Here is a 17,420-nt window from a genome sequence, read left to right on the forward strand (position 1 = left end):
AATTTCAACACAGATAAATGCCAAGTTTGGCATATAGCATTGTATCCCAACGAAGTTGTCTCATTAGCACAAAGGCTTCTGCCTGCACAATGGGATTTTCTTTCTCCATTCCCTGCAGGTTGCCTGCACCTTCCAAATCTCTTTTGGTGGTTACCCCCCCAGTCCTCTGGAGCAGGTGGAGGAGGCTGCAGGGAGAGAAGAGGGAAGTCCATTTGTACTGGAAGAATTGTCAAATAAAATCATGTGCGACACTTGGCTTGATAGCAGCCCATGTGAACAGGATCTGGGCGTATTAGTAGGCCAGAAGCCAGACGTGTCAGCAGGGTGATGTGGTTGCTATTCTTCTTCTTTGGCGATCACTTGTAGCCGAGTAAGATTGTCTTCCATAAACAAGGTTTAAACAATGAGTCCATAAGTGCCTGTGGAGGCCAATTCTGGATCCACATGTCCTTCCACAGTGGGGACATTGGTTTCCGGGCGGAAGTTGATCACGGTGTGGATTTGCCAAGCGTGTCTTCCTCTTAGCACGTTTCTCCCTTGCGTCCTCGCAGGCAAGTATTTCCCAATTGTTGGTGTTTATACTACATTTTTTAAAAAATTGCCTTGAGACAGTCTTTAAACCTCTTTTGTTGACCACCAGCATTATGCTTTCCATTTTTAAGTTCGGAAAAGAGTAGCTGCTTTGGAAGATGATAATCAGGCATCTGCACAACATGACCAGTCCAACAAAGCTGATGCTGAAGAATCATTGCTTTGACACTGGTGACCTTTGCTTCTTCCAGTACACTGATATTAGTTTACCTATTGAGGCTAATGCAGTTCTAGGTTGCATCAACAGAAGTACAGTGGTACCTTGGCTGTTGAACGGCTTATTTGTCGGAACAAATCAGCTCCCGAAAACTGCAAACACAGAAGTGAGTGTCCTGGTTTGCGAACGTTTTTTGGGAAGCCAAACGGCCGACATGGCTTCCGTGGCTTCCGATTGAGTGCAGGAAGCTTCTGTAGCCAATCAGAAGCCCCGCCTTTGTTTCCGAACCGTTCCAGGATTTGAACGGACTCCCAGAATGGAGTAAGTTCAACAACAAAGGTATCACTGTTTAGCGTCCAGATCATGAAAAGTAAAGGTAACACTCTATTCTGCTTTGGTAAGACCTCATTCTTGCATACTGTGTCCAGTTCAGGGCACTGCAGTTTAAGAAACCAGAAACTGGAATGTGTGGGTGACAAAAATAATTTTATTTATTGCACTTCTGTCCCACCCTTTCTTCAGTAGAAGCCCAGGGATATGAGTATTGGGCTAAAATAAGGTTTCCCCGTTCCAATCTATACCTGGAGAAGACTTTGGACAAGGAGCATTGTAAGTGAAATGAGTTTCTGTCTATTCATTACTTCACATGTGTGATATAATTCTTAATAATGTTACAGTATTCCAGTAGCATATCAGCATTGTTTTTTCAACACATTGTGCGTATATGTATGATAAATGTAGTTCAGATAAAATACTGGGTTGTGATTGTTGTATTTTTATGTAAAGTGCATCCTAAATATGAATAATATGAGCAGATGGATTGACCTTCCTAAATGAATAAGGTTGCTTGAATTAAATCCCATTATCATGTACAAAATATATTCTGCAGCAAAAATAAGATCCCGTGAATTGATACAATACATGATTTCACAAGGGTAGTTGTAAAAACCCAGAAAATCAAATGAAAAATTCCAAATTCATAGCTTAAGAGAAAACATTTTAAGAAATGGAGCAAAACAATTTTTGATTTGTAAAGCTCTAAATGAATAAAGAAAAGTCTTTGAATGCGAAGATGATTAAAAAGACAACATCATTAGCAAAAAGATATTTACAAGTTTGGTCTCTTTCATTTTGACTGTAATTTTAATTAGTTGGACACTGGGAGGGGGAGATGAATATAAAAGCCTGCATCATGTACTTACTGTTCAAATTGCATTCCACCTTAATTTTATGCTCTTCAGTTCTTAATTTTCCTCTCCTTTTTTTGTTCTACGTAATCCGGTTATCAGACTAAAGTGATTTTCTCTCATCCAGGTTTAAAATTCAGCATTCCAATCTTCAAGTTTTATTCTTTCATTTGCCAGAACTCTCCAGGTAGCTTTTGAATTCCTTTGTCTCTATACTTACGTAGGCTTTTCAAAGAATCATCAATGCAGAAATAGAATCCACTTGCAAATGTTTTGTTTAGTTCTTCCCCCAGTTCTCCCTATGGCATGTGCATCCCAGGTAACTGTTTGAGCAAGGTGTAACCAATATCATAATCTAGGGATCTAGCTTCAAATGGCTCAGGGGAGATCCTCAGTGGTCAAGGGGTGGTGGGAGCCGCAGACCCTCAACAACAAGAGGCCAAAGTTTACTCTAGTGACTCTCTAGGATTTCAGACCTGGAAAGCTATCTGGAGATGCCGGATTTTGAACCTAGGACCTTCTGCATGCAAAGCTCATGCTGTGCTATTGAGCTATTCCCCTTCCCAAGAAAGAGAGGAAGATAATTTCTGGGAATCGGGAGAGAAGGCAGTGAAGGAACTCCTAGATTTGAACTGTTCCCAGTGCTCAGCCTGAAAGTGGGGGGGGGGGGGGGGGACTGGAATAAATGATCCCTTTCCCCTTTGTCTGATGGAAGGAGGTGAGACTGTGGCAGCATTTCAAATGATGGTGTTTTGAATGCATTTTCTCTCTCTCTGAAGATCTATTTAGGGAAAAAATGGATTGTGTGATGAAGTCCGTGACCCTGCGGTGTGGTGGATTGTGTGTTCACTTTTTTTAGATGTAGGAGTTTTTCTTTTTCCAGGCCTCGCTCAGCCAGAAAGCCCTTCTCAGCTGGGGGTGGTCTTGGACAGCTCAGGCTCTAAGCACAATCGACCTCCTAGGGTTGTTTTCAGGATAAATGGAAGAACTACAAAGCTGGAAACTGCTACAGAATGAAAAGAATTGCAGTTGATTCCTACTCTGAAGTAGGTCCCCACTGAGTTTAGTGGGATTGACTTCCTAGTAAGCATGCTGCCCCAATGGCTTTGTGCATACACACACACACACACACAGAGAGAGAGAGAGAGAGAGAGAGAGAGAGAGAATATAAAGCCAAGCATGTTTAGACAAATTATCTATCACATCACATTTTTTAGAACGGTTGTTAAAACACTGATGAATGAATATAGAGTAAGATGATGAGTCAGGGGTACTAAAAGGAGCAAATGGGTAGGTTCCACTAGATGCTACCATAAGTACCGAGATATTTTAGTTTATAACCCAATGTGATTAAACTGCATGAAAATTAAGCTGTGATAATGCTACAGTAAAATAAGTCTTAAAAAATAAAGAGGCTTCTAACTAAACCACAATATTAAAAAGAAGAAGAAGAAGAAGATACTGATGGTATGTTTTGAGAAGGGCAACCTGATAGAAAGAACCTTGGGATGGAAAGTGCTGGGTTGCTGATTCGACAAAAGCACCATTGTTATTGCACTATAAGCCTATTGTTATTAGATATATTGCTGACTTGCAAGCTGATCCATTCACACAGCCAAAGTGGAACAAACTGGGAATGTGGGTTGAGCGGAGTTTAGCACAAGCTAAAAGCAGTTACTATACAAAAGTCTTAGCACACAGTCGTGCAACTTGGTTGACATCTCCTGTGGCCATCGAGATTCACCCCCTGCCTTGCACTTTGGCACGTATTGTCTTGACAACTGCGGAGGATCGGGTTTGGTTCCAGTGAACTCCCAGCAGTCCTGTTTAAAGAAGCAGGAAAAGGCTAATGGCAGGCTTGGCAGCAGTTGCTGTTGCTCTTCTGTAAGGGCCTGCTTTGTTTTCCTTGGTATCAAACTCTTGCCTGACTTTCCACTGCTTTTTCTTTGGCTGTGTGCTTTGGACTAGCAAGATTTACCTGCCGGGAGCAGGCAAAGGCCCTGGTCAGCTAGACTGAGTCCTTCAGATCAAAGGACTGTGATATCTGGCGCCAGGACTAAGACACTTCTCTCGACCAGGCAAGAACTACCGGTAATAGCCTATCCCAGGCATGTCCAACTTCCAAGCAATCCAGTATAAAAAAAAAAAAAGGCAGTGATCTACCCATCACGATCGACCTGTTGGACATGCCTGGCCTAGCCATTCCTGATGCTTCGAACAGCCTACCAATCACAGCCTACCATGCCTCACAGCCTACCATGCCTCACCTGTATCCCCTTCTGTGAAGAGGAGTCTGGGCACACAAAGTCAAAGTCTGACTTTCAGCCATGAGGTTCTAGGTTCAAGCCCTAGACTTGTATGTTGCCTGCCTTTCTGGCTAGAGAACATCTCTCTCAGGCATTATAGGTTCTTCAGGGATCCATCCCTGTTGGGCTGGACTCCTTGCATGGGTAGACACCGATAGACTCAACCGACAGTCTCCAGATGCCCCTTTCAGATACGCTCCTAAATTGCTTCACGAAAGTGGTTGTTGGAAGGAAGCACAGAATTCAGCATATTTACCCCAGAGCTTGGCTTGCTACAGTCTTCGGTCTGAATTCAAAATGGAAAAGCCTCTTAACATTTGGAGTCTAGACATGATCTCCTCAAAAGCATTCTCAAAGGAGAGTGCTTTTCTTTCATGCACCACTTCCATTCATGTCTTCCTAGACTCTAAAAAAACTTTTGGCTTGCTTGGTTTCATTATACAGATCAGTCTGTTCTATGACGTCATTCAGTAACATCCAATTTTACCATCTGGTCAGACTTGGCTTTTGCTTTCTCTCTCTGCATCCATGGAGTTTTTACATGGCACATGTACTTTTCCTAGAGTGCTGGGACCTATAACTTCGTTAGTTTTTCTTTGTCCTACATCTCATGCCAATAAAAGCCATCATCCAGTTTTTGCTAGCAGTAAAATTTCCAGCTACTTTAGTAGGCAAAAATTGTCTACCCGTAACAGATCTTTTATTCAACTGTGCATTGTATTCTTTTATTAAAACTTCTAATATTTGTTTCTTTTTTAATTTAAAAAGCATGTCGCTGAGGCTTTTATTAAATAAAGTAATTATCTTTCTTCTATACCATTAGTTTTCAGACTTGATTCCTTCACTAGTACCAAAGCTGGGCATGGCTGTAATAGTGAATATACTCCCTGAAAGGAACATGAGAAGCTGCCTTATACAAAGTCACACCATTTGTCTATCCAGCTCCATGTTGTCCACACTGACTGGCAGCAGCTTGCCACAGTTTCAGACAAGTTTTGCATGACCTGGAGTTTGCAAAGGCCTGATTCTGCAGTCTTGTGTAGGTATGACATTTGCTTAGCCACTCAGCTATACAGACCTTTATTGAACTCTAGAAATATTGTTCCTCTACTTCCCCCTAGGAGCACTTAAAAACATGACAAAACATTGGATTGCATCCAAAGTATCACTAAGTAACTCCTTGAAGAGCAGGACAACTTCTGCTTACACGATGGGACTTTCTTCCTCCCCCTTCCCCTCCATACTCCCTACATTTGTTTGGGGAGTCCCCACAACTACCTGGGGCAGATTTGCCCAGGGGGAGGAGAGGAGGGAAACTTCTGTTTTGCAAGCCGAAGTTATTCTGCTAGTGCAGTTAATTTATTTGGCTACCACCCTCTGTGAGATGGTGAGTTTCAGTGCCCACCTTACATGTCATTGGTTTCTGGTGGTGGTGTGGGTAAGGAATCTCACCATATGAGGACACTGTTGGATGTAGGAAGCACTCCTAGACCTACGGCAAGGAAGGAATGCAACTTGCATTCAGTGACATCCCCTTTGCCCACATACTGTTTAACCAAGATCATTTCTTCCAGATTTGCTTGTCTGCTGTCACTGATCTTCCCCTGTAGAGACATACACAAACAGTTTGTATGGTGTGCTGGTTAGACTCAATAGCCCTCATTGCACCCAGTAAATACTGGGCCCAGAATATTCTCTTAAGTTACAGGGGATCCACAGAAGACAAATCAATACAAGTACAAAAAGAAACTCATAACACATCTCTGTTGTGTTGTCTACCTCAGTCATGACTCTGATAGATCAGGAGAAGGGCCAGGCAGATCAGGAGGGCCAGTGGCACAATTTTACTGCACCAAATTATTGGTTAGTTTTTTGTTTTTTTAATAAATTTTAATTTATTAAAATAATTCAACATTAATACAGACATATTGCGAATATACAAACATACATTTCATACAGTCCTTAAAAATATTCATACATACCCACCCTCAATCCCACACATATTTCCTTTTCCCACCACCATCCTTCACCCCTCACCCTATCCTTGTGTTAGACTTCCAATCTACTCAATTGCAATTTCTTTCCACTTCTATTACTTTCTTTCACACACTTTTAAACCAACTTTCTGCTTCTTTTTCTGTTACACATTGTTATCCATCTTATTTAGTATTTCAGTATTTATAACGGGACTTATTTATTCTAATAGGAGTTCTGATTTTTCAATATGATTTTGCAAATATCCTTTAAACACCTTCCAGTCCTTGCCTATCTTTTCTTTTGGGTTCCTTGTTATTGTTATTCATTATTGGAGTGTTTAACTGAAGCAAGAATTGAGTGAATGGAGTGATGTGGTGGGTGCAAGGAGATTGTTTTGGGAGGTGTATATGGAGTTTGTGTATCATGGAATCATAGAATTTGTAGAGTTGGAGTGGACCACGGCAGTCATCAAGCCCAACCCCATGCAATGCAGGAATATTTTGCCCAATGTGGGGCTCAAACCCATGACCCATAAGAATCTCATGTTCTACCAACTGAACTAAATTAATTTTGTGTAGCATGAATGTACAGTTTTATGTAGTGTACATGTAGATGAATTATTCTGATGGCTGTATTATGTGTTTTTGTCACACAATGAAATGCTTTGATGTGATGTAACGGTGTTGCATTTTGATTAGGGACTTAGAATTGTAGAGTTGGATTATCGAGTCTGACCTCCTGCAGTGCTGGAGTATTGTGATACATGTTTATAAAAACACAAAAAGCCTGCTGGATCAGGCCAATGGCCCATCTAGTCCAGCACCTTGTTCTCTTAGTGACCAACCGGATGCCTGGGGAAAGCATGCAAGTAGGATTCAAGCACAAGAGTAGTCTTCTTACATTCTTATGAACAAGTAACCTACTCCCTGTCTCTGTCCAGGGTGCTGAAGTGCCTGTCTCTGTCCACCAGTGTTTTCCACTTGGTTCCTGACACAGGACTGGCTGATGCCCCTGCCTGCATAACAACTGCACTGACCAGTAACTTGAGATCACTTCCAGAAGCTATTTCCATCCAGCTCTCCTTATGTGCTCAACCGAGCCGTAATGGGACAACCACTTCCCCATTGAGTTTCTGTTAAGTATGGCCCTTGGGGTCAATGTGAGCTGTGCTCATGGGTTTAATCTTAATCTCAGTCTGTGACTGTGCTGTACCCATGTCATACCTTCCTGCAGCTCACAATTCCTTACATGTGGACAGGTGGGGAAGATATATAGGGACGCAGGTGGCACTGTGGTTAAACCACAGAGCCTAGGACTTGCCGATCAGAAGGTCAGCGGTTCGAATCCCCGCGACGGGGTGAGCTCCCATTGCTCGGTCCCTGCTCCTTTCAACCTAGCAGTTCGAAAGCACGTCAAAGTGCAAGTAGATAAATAGCTCCGCCAGGAAGGTAAACGGCGTTTCCGTGTGCTGTTCTGGTTCGCCAGAAGCGGCTTAGTCATGCTGGCCACATGACCCGGAAGCTGTACGCCGGCTCCCTCGGCCATTAAAGCGAGATGAGCGCTGCAATCCCAGAGTTGGCCACGACTGGACCTAATGGTCAGGGGTCCCTGTACCTAGGGGAGATATAACTGCCTGAGCATAGATGCATAGGGTGCACTGAATGAGCCCAGCTGACAACTTCTATTCTTTAGCCAGCGATTCAGGCTGTTATAAAAATAAGTAATAGCAATTTTCCATATGGCAGGTGATAGCACCTCTCTCAATTTCTCTCTCCTATATGGTAGATAATAGCATGATACCTTAGTTTAAATCATGGATGGGAAACCTATGGCTCTCTAGTTTATGCTGGCCAGGGCTGATGAGAGTTGGAATGGTCTTTTTCAAGGAATTAGAGGAATGGTGGGAAATGCCAGCATTTGGGACCTGGGAGAGCACCTACCAGTAATTATGTTCCACTCCATCAACGTTGATTCCCAGGTGGTTTGCAAGTATAAAGAAAAAGGAGCGCAAGTTTAACATACAGCACACTAAAACAGGCCAACAATTATTATTTTTTTTAAAAAACCAAGCAAGCAGCAATTTTGTAAAAAAAGTCAAACGGACAGAACTTAATATCTCTGCCAGCTAACAATGACTCTGACTGCTCGTGTTTATCTGGTGTTCTTTCTTGTCACCTCCCATTCTTAAAAATGGGAGATGTTAGAGACTGACGCTGGGAGAGCTTCTGTTCTGCCATTGAGCCAAGGTCCCTCCCTCAGAGATACTACTCCATTCTTATTCACTTTCTTGTTGGAGAACCCCTGATAAATTCTGGAGGAACCCCAGCTTTCCTCGACACATGGTTTGAAAACCATTGATCTTTAAGATATTTCTGCTGCAGCACCAGAAACCTGGATCCAGAAGTTCTTGTCTCAGATTTCTTCCTTCCTTGCTGTCCTTTGGAATAAAGCAGCATTTACCCTCAAAGGGGAGGGGGGGGAAATGAAATGTGTTCAACATATGGCATCTGCGACCATTTGATATTTTAAATCTATAGTAAATGTCAGGAACAATTTTTACTGCCCTCCCTACATTACAAGCGCTTGGATCATTTGTCTTTCAAAGGACTAGTAAACCTTAATTTGCTTTAGCAGCTCTCAGTGGATTTTTATTGTTTCTTACTGCTGCCTCTCAACTCATGTAATTTGTAAAACTAAATATGAACTGCTAAACTCCATCAATTTGGTAGTATTCTTTAATATCAATTTTTACATAATTAGCCTCCAAACTGTGTTCAATTACTGCCAATTAATCTCGTGTACTTGGAAGGACAACACTAATTTCCCAGGGAGCACGGCATCTATAACGGAAGATAGTTCTGATAAATGGGAATGGGCATCATTTTCTTTCTTTGCTCTCATTGTAGGGGCTGATTTGCTTGGACATTTCTCCACCTAATACCTGCTTCCTCTGGTTGTTGTTGTTTAGTCGTTTAGTTGTGTCCGACTCTTCGTGACCCCATGGACCAGAGTACACCAGGCACCCCTGTCTTCCACTGCCTCCTGCAGTTTGGTCAAACTCATGCTGGTAGCTTCGCAAACACTATCCAACCATCTCGTCATCTGTCGTCCCCTTCTCCTTGTGCCCTCCATCTTTCCCAACGTCAGGGTCTTTTCCAGGGAGTCTTCTCTTCTCATGAGGTGGCCAAAGTATTGGAGCCTCAGCTTCACGATCTGTCCTTCCAGTGAGCACTCAGGGCTGATTTCCTTCAGAATGGATAGGTTTGATCTTCTTGCAGTCCATGGGACTCTCAAGAGTCTCCTCCAGCACCATAATTCAAAAGCATCAATTCTTCGGCGATCAGCCTTCTTTATGGTCCATGGACAAAGACAACAGGCATTTAAAGAAAATCTAAAATAAAATTGTGAAAATGCAAATCTCCTGACAGGTCTAGATTGAATCTTGAATATTAAGCGAAACTATAAATGTAGAATTTTTTTATGGATATGTAACAGATATAACAGGAAATGAGTAAAGTCCAGCTTTCACTTCCATACATCACTACTGGGAAAACCATAGCTTTTACTATACGGACCTTTGTTGGCAAGGTGATGTCTCTACTTTTTTTTTTTTCTAGACAGCATCTTAAAAAGTAGAGGCTTCCTCTGGTACCTCTCCCTAACTCATCCTACATGCTTGGCAACACCATGCTCTAAATGTTCTATTGACATTAGCTTTCAGTACACATATGCTGAGCCTCTTTAGTTTCCCCACAAGGAAACGAGAGATGGGTAAAATATAAAGGTATGATTGTGGAAAGTGGGGATGTTGTTCCAGCGATAATAGATTTCATCTTGCAGTAATTGGCAACTCTACCTCCTTATTTATCCCTCGTCTTCTAAGCATAATCAACATAAGCATCTGGGGGGGTTAGATAAGTGCTCCTATATTGTAAGGCAGTAAAACTACAGGCACACACACATATACAAATTGCACCCCACCCATAAATATGCATAAGGTGATTAGTAACATTGCTGAGGAGTCATATAGATTGTGCACGATGTAAGCAGCAGAGGTATTTTTTCTGGCACAAGAGTTATCCAAAAAAGGACACATAGAACATTAACAAGAATCCAGCAAACTTTTTTTCTATTGACTTACAAAAGTCCGTCATAGTGAACAAGGCTCCCCATTCAAAGTTTCACTCAGAAACCGTCAAGTTCCTGCATACTTTGCATGCCATGGGGATAGAGTTGATAGGGTTGATTCAAAAGGTTGGTGGACTTAGTTACTAAGTTCTGGGCCCATTTCAGCTCCCCAGTATATTTCCACTACATGTCACCAAATGCTCAAAGATGCTTGTTTCCTGTTCCTGCTTTAATAAAGCTCCCTTCCGGGTATTTATGCCCTGTTCGCTTGAAAACGCACAGAGAAACGCAAGAAAACTTGGATGCAATTATCTAAGACGCATGTCGAAATAGAAACATAAAAGAACTAAATGATACAGACTTCCAACAGATTTATAGTCGTCAAAAAACCGAGCTGAAGAAGGCGTGTACTCCGAAACAGGGCCCTGTCCTGGTTACCACCACTGAGCCGTACATCTGATTCACACTCCGGATACTCCTTTTTGGCCCCATTTGATCCTTCATTCTTTATTCTTTATTCTAATTTTATATAATGTGGACTCTTTTTGACTGCTATTGAGACTTGTATAAAACAATTGTTGTGCACTGGTATTTCATGTACCTTTGTACTATATCATTGTATATTTGAAACGACATTATTTCTGCACTTAAACGTTGTATCCAAACTTACCATTACTTTAAAACTATCATACTTATACGTTGTGTTTAAATCTACTACTAGCTTCAAACTGTTATTCTTAGCAGAATACACACGTTTTTCATTTCAACTCTTGAGTAGGAATTATTCCTTATATTGAAACTTTTGGCCAGAGTTCTTGATATATCCTTTTCTGTTCGCTTGAACAAGCATTCAAGGTGACCAACAAAGGCAATATTCAATAAACATAGTACGACAAAAAAAAGAAAAGAAAGAAAAAAGAATCATCTAAAAGGAATAGCTGAGGATGTTGGAAGATTCCAACAGAAACAGGAGTGGAAATAAATAAATAAATAAATAAATAAATTTTTATTTATACCCCACCCTTCCCAGTTTAAAAACCAAGCTCAGGGTGGCTAACAGCAAATATAAAACATTGATTAAAATGTGACTTTAAAACAGCATAGAATACAACATAAAATGCAGCATCAATATCAATAAAATTCAAAAATTCAGGGTCATTTTGGGAAAAGAGAAAAAACCCAGTCAGTAGACACTGAAGTAGACCAGAGCTAACTGGCCAAGTTGGTCCTCCTAGGGCCAGCAAGGAGACCAGGGAAGAATTTAAATGTGGGGTCCCAGAAAGGGTTCCTTCATAGAAGAGGAAAGGGAATAGAGGATCAGGCTAATTCAAATTGAAGGCCAGGCAGAATAGCTCTGTCTTACAGGCCCTGCGGAAGCAGATCAAGTCCTGCAGGAAATGTTTGCTTATTCATCCCATGTCTAGAATGGAAATCAATCCAGCAAATACAATTGGCCCCATTTTGCTCGCAGAAGTTCTTAGAATAATGGAACTGTAGAGTTGGAAGGGACCCCAAAGGTCATTTATTCCAACCCCCTGGAAGGCAGGAACCACAGCTTATGAATCCCTGGCAGGTGACCGTCTTACATGGGACCAGTTAGGTGAATATGGCCCTTTGCTGTTATCTTCATTGATGTAGCCTTGTGACCTTAGGATGAATGGCAAGGTATAAATCCCATTCATAAACAAGCATACTACATTGAATAGTTTTCAGTGCCAACTAAGAAGCTTCCTCTTCTGCCAGGCATTTTGATTAACAGTGGAGTGTTGGAGTCGTCTTATTGGGTTGTATATCGAGACTTCTAATCTTGTTTTATTTGTTACGTGTTTATGGTGACCCACCCCAGTATCATTTGATGATAAAGGACAGGGTATAAATTCAAGAAACAAATACGTACAATTACAAATCTTTTTTTTTAATTTATTTTTTTTACCAACAACCCAAAACACAAACAGTGAAAACAAACAGTGAAAACCCCCAGGCGGCTGATACACTGGGTATACATAACCAATAATAACATATTCAAATCAACCATATGTACAATTCTATATACCTTAACACCCTTCCCTCCACAAGGTTTATTTAACTTTTAACAATTTAATTGCCCCAAATTGTTCAAACCAGCCCAAATAATTCAATATTTTCTCAAACCAATCCTCCTCCTTCTCATTGACCTTAAACCCTTTCATTTTATGTACAATTACAAATCTAAAGCATGTTTCATTTACCAGTCATGCACTTCTAATGGGTATAAATTCAGTAAACAAATACGTACAATTACAAATCTAAAGCATGTTTCATTTACCAATCATGCGCTTCTCATAGACGGAATTGGCACTTTGGTGGGAGTGTGTCTATGCACAGGGAGAGGTGCCAGTTTTTTTGTGGAGAGCCACACCATAAAGATCTCATTTTAAAAATTTAATTACATTTTTTTAAAAAAAACAAACAGTATGGCAGTCAAAGTCAGCCGGAAACTTTCTTATGTATTGGCGAATGATACAGGGTCTACAATAAGCAGTAGCAACCCCAGCATCCCCTCTGCAGCAGGCATCAACACCGAGGAAGCCCAAAACAATCCTGCACCTGCTAAGCATAAATCCTAAGTATTGTTCATACAGGTGGACCAATTCAGTAGGATGTGCTGGGGTTGAGGCTGTCAGGAACCTGGAAAAAAAAACTGACTATGAAAACCATAACGTTGATGCACAACCTAGTATTGTGTGGATGCGGAGCGGATTTCTAAACAGCTATAACATGGTGTGTCAGGCAAAAACTTAAAACAGCAGTGGTCGTTTTCACAGCGCCAGCAGAAAGAGTTTGCCATCGTGTCTAGCGATGGCAAGAGACCCAAATAATACGAACCGTAATTTCGCATTGTCTTCTCCCTGTTAAATCAGGGCACTTCTAGACTGTTTTTGTTTGTTTGTTTGTTTAATCTATTTAACATAATTATTACAAAATATAAGCAAAATATTGCAAATACATACATACATATATATTTCAGATAAGCGCACATATGTAAAAAAAAGAACAAAAGAGAAAAAAGGAAGAGAAGAAGAAAGAAAAAGAAAAAATAAAGAGAAGAAGAAGAAGCAAAGTTGGAAGAATTTCTTCCAAATTTATTCTACAAATATCTCAATAATAAAATTTCATTGATTGACTTCCATCGCTTACACTGCACTTCCTATATACATTTTAAGCAACATTGTATCTGTTATTCCGTATTTTTCCCATACAATCTCACACAAATATTCTAATTGCTAAGTTTTCTAAATCTTTCATAAATCTATTCTATACACAGCCAGACTGTTTTTGGATGGGATGCAGTCATATACCAAGAAATTCAGGTTGCACAATTACAGCAGCCTGGGAGGTTTTGTACAACAAAGCACCTTGTCCCAAAGCTCAGAGTTTTTGTGATATGGAGAGGGACTGGAAGTACGGGATAATACTTGCTTTCCTGCAATTTCGTCTGACGTCTCTGCAGATTAGATCAAATGCTCATTAAATCTCCCTGAAAATGTATCAAGGGTTAATGCTCAATAAACAGGTAACCTAGAAGTACCCTTACAAGCAGTAATATTCTGGAAATTCTAGCAGTGCTACTAAGGTGCAGAAGCAAATGAACTCCCTGCTGAAAATGCCAAGTGTCTTGACTTTTCCCTGGTGCACCAGCAATATTGCAGTTACCACCGCTGAAAACATTTCTGTTTCACTGAGCTTTCTTAGAATATTAATTTGATGCAGTATTGGACATCTGTATTTTAGGATTTTTATTTTTTGCTATGATTCTTAAAAAAAAAAAAAATTCTTACAATGTTAACAATAGCAATAAGCATTGTGTTTCCAAAATACAATGCTGTAAAATTGCCGTAAAACACCAAAATTAGAATTTCCACAGTAGTAACATATGCAATAACTGATTTGATGATAAGCCAACTGCGGCTCACTTCCACCTCTTTCTGAAGCTTTCATTGTGAAATATCCATACCTTTTTAAAAAAAAACAGCAGCAGCAACCTGTTTCTTAATCTGTAAAGCAATCGTTTTAAGAAAAGCCCTGCTCGATCACATTAAGGGCCATTGAGTCCAGCAGGAATGACAGTAACAAACCAAAAGAGGAACATAGGGACAGAGCCACTACTGAGAAGGTAGTGAGGTCTTCAGAACTTAACCAGAACTTAACCAGAACTTCAGAACTGGCAGTGAAAACATATATGGGAACATAGGAAGTTGCCCTCCCATCAGATGTCAAAGAAATAAACAACTATCTGACTTTTAGAAGACATCTGAAGGCAGCCCCGTTTAGGGAAGTTTTTAAGGCCTCTGAGGGACCAGGTATGCAGCCTGGGAGTCATTCTGGACTCACAGCTGTCCATGGAGGCACAGGTCAATTCTGTGTCCAGGGCAGCTGTTTACCAGCTCCATCTGGTACACAGACCCTACCTGCCCGCAGACTGTCTCGCCATGCTGCCCGCAGACTGGTGCATGCTCTAGTTATCTCCCGCTTGGACTACTGCAATGCGCTCTACATGGGGCTACCTTTGAAAGTGACCCGGAAACTACAACTAATCCAGAATGCGGCAGCTAGACTGGTGACTGGGTGTGGCTGCCAAGACCATATAACACCGGTCTTGAAAGACCTACACTGGCTCCAGTACGTTTCCGAGCACAATTCAAAGTGTTGGTGCTGACCTTTAAAGCCCTAAACGGACTCGGTCCAGTATACCTGAAGGAGCGTCTCCACCTCCATCGTTCTGCCCGGACACTGAGGTCCAGCGCCGAGGGCCTTCTGGTGGTTCCCTTCGCTATGAGAAGCCAAGTTACAGGGAACCAGGCAGAGGGCCTTCTTGGTAGTGGCACCCGCCCTGTGGAACGCCCTCCCACCAGGTGTCAAAGACAAAAATAACTACCAAACTTTTAGAAGACATCTGAAGGCAGCCCTGTTTAGGGAAGCTTTCAATGTTTAATAGATTATTGTATTTTAGTGTTTTGTTGGAAGCCGCCCAGAGTGGCTCGGGAAACCCAGCCAGAAAGGCGGGGTACAAATAATAAATAATAAATATAATAATAATAATTGCTTCAGATCCTTGGTCTATCTAGCTAAGTTTTTTCTGCACTGGCAGTGGTTCTCCAGGGTTTCAAAGAGACATTCCCAGTTCTACTGGATCTTCCACTTTGAGCATTACTCAAGCATAGAAAGAGCTGCCCCATTCTCTGGACCTTATTTCACACAGAGACTGTAGAGCAGAGAGATGGGGAATCTGGCCCTCCAAATGTTTCTGGATTACATCTCCCATCATCACTGACTACCAGACAAGCTGGTTGGGGCTTATGCGAGTTGGAGTCCAACGACATGTGGGAGGTCATAGGTTTCCCCCTGTTGTGCTAACAGTGAGTTTCCCTTTTGAATTCCCCACAGGAAGTAGATGGGGGAAAGTTTGGGACTTTGCTTGCTACGCCTGATCAGAAGCAGGAAATTTCTCAGCTAATGCCAGCTTGCATCTTTGCAACCAGCTAGTGAGTCGGATGCTGTTTGTCAGATGGACACAATATCCTTCCCCTGTAGGTGGTCTTTGTTTCATTAGGCTTCAGATTGATGGCACCAAACCGTAATCCAAAAATGTGCAATGGGGACATCCGCCTCATTTTTCATTAACAGTGTTTCCCAAACACACTGGAAGCAAGAAGAAACCATAGATTTGGTCCGGCTTATTTTTATCCTTGAAGACACGATTGATTATCCAACATCACTGCTGGATGCTAGCTGTTCCCGTTAAGCGATGTCTAGTACATAACTAGGGGAGACGGGTGTTTGGCACAATCGAGCCACGTGAGTATATTGTGCCCAAAAAAGAAGTTGTTAGTGAAGCTGATAAAACCCTGCTTTTTCTAAAGATTAAATGAGCTTGGCAGTGGGGCTTCTTCGTATCGCCGGAAATTAGATGGTTCATCCCAGATTTGGATGTGCCATCAGCATCCAATAATAAGTGGAAAATGAAGCTGCAATGGACTTTTCCTGCTTTCCCATGGAAACCAACTTTTATTTCAGAGTTTCTCTCTGCAGCACAGAAACAAGAAGTTGTGGACCAGCAAGCTTTGTGTATTTTACATCTCCGATGGTCTTACTATGGTCTTACAGTTGGTCCCTTACCTTTCCCGCCCCGACCTGGCCACAGTTATCCATGCGACGGTCACCTCCAGGTTGGACTACTGTAATTCGCTCTACGCGGGGCTGCCCTTGAAGCTGTCCCAGAAACTCCAGCAGGTGCAGAATGCAGCAGCGAGGCTCCTCACAGGGTCTCTGCCATGGGAGCATATTCACCCAGTGCTTTTCCAGCTGCACTGGCTCCCGGTGGAGTACAGGGTCAGATTTAAGGTGCTGCTTTTGACCTTTAAAGCCCTTCACGGTCAAGGACCCTCGTACCTATGGGACCGCCTCTCCCAATATGCCCCACAGAGGACCTTAAGGTCCTCCATAAATAGCAACACCCTACAGGTCCCAGGCCCTAAGGAATTCTGATTAGCCTCAACCAGAGCCAGGGCCTTCTCAACACTGGCTCCGGCCTGGTGGAACACTCTGTCTCATGAGACCAGGGCCCTGCAGGATCAGATTTCTTTCCGCAGGGCCAGTAAGACAGAGTTGTTCCGCCTGGCCTTGGCTTGGAATCAATTTGATTCCCTCCCCCTCTTTCTTTTTTCCTTTCTCCTCCTGTGATGAGGCTGCATTTTAATGTTTTAATGTTGTATTTCAATCAACTTGCTTTTATTATTGGTTGTTAGCTGCCCTGAGCCTGGCCTTGGCTGGGGAGGGTGGGGTATAAATAAAATTTATGATGATGGTGATGGTGATGCTAGCCATGATGCCGAAAACCAGTGGCTTGCATGAAATACCAGAGAGGGACTGCCTGTAAGCCAGGGGTGGAGAACTGCCAACCTGTGGGCTGGATGTGGACTGAGATACCTCCCCATCTGGTCTGCATTGTCCTCTCTCACCACACCTCCCTGCAGCACCGCAGCAAGGAACCACCTCAGATTGCACCCAATAGGACACTTGGAAAGCCTATTTGCC

The 17,420-nt window shown here is 42.1% G+C and overlaps 1 long non-coding RNA gene across 1 annotated transcript; it reads left to right on the top strand.

Annotated features, from left to right (window-relative positions):
* Positions 1 to 550: 550 nt before the first annotated feature.
* On the top strand, positions 551 to 13,510 carry LOC308474733. Its single transcript, XR_013984906.1, has 3 exons — positions 551 to 1,357; positions 2,063 to 2,122; positions 13,354 to 13,510. It is a non-coding gene; the product is annotated as an uncharacterized lncRNA (long non-coding RNA).
* The last annotated feature ends 3,910 nt before the right edge of the window (positions 13,511 to 17,420 follow it).

Source organism: Podarcis pityusensis (assembly GCF_964106645.2).
Source record: "Podarcis pityusensis genome assembly, chromosome: 3".
In the NCBI taxonomy this organism is placed as follows: domain Eukaryota; kingdom Metazoa; phylum Chordata; class Lepidosauria; order Squamata; family Lacertidae; genus Podarcis; species Podarcis pityusensis.